We start from the raw sequence: 2,470 nt of genomic DNA, 5'->3' as shown, positions 1-2,470 counted from the left end.
GATAATGCGATACGTAGTTTACATCATTTTATAAAAATGATGTTGGTGCCGCTAGCGTACGGTGGCTTTCGCCTATGGGCCCGCGCACAAAGATGGTCGCAACTGAGTCGTAGTCGTAAGTCGTTGTCGTAGATCAACGCACAAGGATTTTACGTATGTCGTTTACGTATATCCTATTGCGCCAGTTCTTTGCGTCAACTAACGCAATAGGATATACGTAAACGACATACGTAAAATCCATGTGCGTGACCTACGACAACGACTTACAACTACGACTCAGTTGCGACCATCTTTGTGCGCGGACCCTATCACGCGAAAAAGGCCGCCATGGCCTCTCTCAGGTTTCTCTCTGGTATAGGTTACGTATATTGTAGCAGTGTTGCCAGATGCTAGGGAATTTCCCTAAATCTAGGGAGAATTACAAGAAAAAAAATGAAATAGGGAAAAAGGGATTTTTTGTGAAAATAAGTTAAAATTTAGGGATTTTTAACAGTAAATGAAAATTTTGTTTTATGCTCGGTTTCGGTCGATAAGTAGGTGACAACTCACCACGTGTCCGAATCGCGCTGATTGACTTGGGCTTGGGGCATATCGGCGTATGGCGCTCAGGTCGGACATGTTTTTATTTCGGTTCAGGTGTTACATCATATTTTTGAAAAATGTAACTGATTTTAACCGTGCTCTTATCGTTGATCTTCCTGAGACAGGTGTAGGCGTGTGTGCAGGTATGTACCAGTTAATTAAGAAGAAAAAGAAGAAGTATGTACATACGCACGGGGACACAAATGCCTTAACATCCGAAGTTGCACGCGTATCGGAGAAGGCATGAAAAAGCATGTTAAGGCATTAACGTGTGTACATAAAATGAGTCAAAATAGTATAATTTAAAATGAGATAGTATATATAAGAAGAAATAGTATAAAAAGAAACAGTATATAGACTCCTTTTTCATTCTTGTTTTTCTTCTTTTTTATTTTTGTTTTATTCTTCTTTTTTACTCTTGGTTTAATAAAAGTGCATGTAGCTTAACTTTGTTATAGAGTCTCTATCCAGTTTATCCTTATACATTATTAGATTTATTAGTATTAGATTTATGTTAAAATCATAGAAAATGATTATTTGTTTTTTTAAATCTAATAAATGTACAATAAAAATATATTATTCATTAATTTATAGTACTTATTATATATTTTCCTTTATATGTGTGTTCTGTTTCATATTTATTATAATTCCAAATTGTAATACATTAATAAAAAATAATTCATGATTTTATTTGAATAAAATTTGTAAAGAAACAAAAATTTTGTGAATTTAAGAGAAATTTGGGAAATTAGTGGAAAATTTGGAAAAAACAAGAATTTTATGAATTAAATGGAAAACTAGGGAAAACTAGGGAAATTTTCATGTCCCAATAGGGAAACTGCTTCGCCAGAATCTGGCAACAATTGTAGCGTTTTCCTAGTTTTTCCTATACTTTTCTTTTCAAGGGTACTTTCCAGCAAGAGACTCAAATAACACAGTGTATCATAGTGAATTATAAAGCTGTAAATACCAAAGTAGATACATCAAATATCTTAAACTGAACTGAAATGCCGACAACTTTCTTATTGACTATTTTGACCGTCATTTTCGACCTAGTGGTCTGTAGTCCAAGCGCTTAATATTATTAGTAAATGGCATGCTTAATAAGTGGACAATGGAAGACCTTTGCACTACTTTAGTATATCTAGAGTTTTACAGTGAATCATTATACATCCCAAAAGTGTATGCAATGCCTGTTAATGACCTTAAATCATTAAAACAAAGAATTGTGCAAGCATGTGAAAAAATTACAGACGCGCAATGTCAGCCACTCGTTCTTTCATCGATAGATGTAATGCTTGTCTCCGGGCTGGAAGTCATCACTTTGAACAAAATATTTAATAATTAAATTTTGATATTGTAAAGCAATAAAGAGGACAAACCTTATTTCATTATTTTTTCGACGTTATTCATTCCTACAGTTCTGTATATAATTTTAGAAATAAATATCTCTTGAACGAAGCATTTGCGAGCATACGTCCAGAGGAAAATTTTTGTTTGTTTTGAGGGCCTGAATTCATATTTTAAATTTGCAGTTTAACATCCTGTATATCGATTGGAATTACTGCGCTTACGCATGTTAGATTGATGCGCACATTAATCGTACTTTAATCGACACATATTGATATGAAATAGCTAAAATAATATAAAAATTACACTGCATCATATTATAATATTTAAATCTCCTCCTTTTTATCCTTTTCTATCCTTACATTTTTTTATATTTGTTTTATATGTTAAATATTAAATTAATCGATCAATCTTTTTGTGATAGGTCGATATTTCGAGAATAGTAATTCTCAAATAGAGGGATAGCTTAAATTTTAACTTATAACATCCTACCCAAAATTATAAAGTAAATTAAAAATTTCAAAAGCGTATATATATA

This window comes from Trachymyrmex cornetzi, unplaced genomic scaffold (genome assembly GCF_001594075.2).
Source record: "Trachymyrmex cornetzi isolate Tcor2-1 unplaced genomic scaffold, Tcor1.1 scaffold34, whole genome shotgun sequence".
Classification (NCBI taxonomy): Eukaryota; Metazoa; Arthropoda; class Insecta; order Hymenoptera; family Formicidae; genus Trachymyrmex; species Trachymyrmex cornetzi.
The sequence above is the reverse complement of the archived record's forward strand: the minus strand, read 5'-3'. Positions refer to the sequence as shown.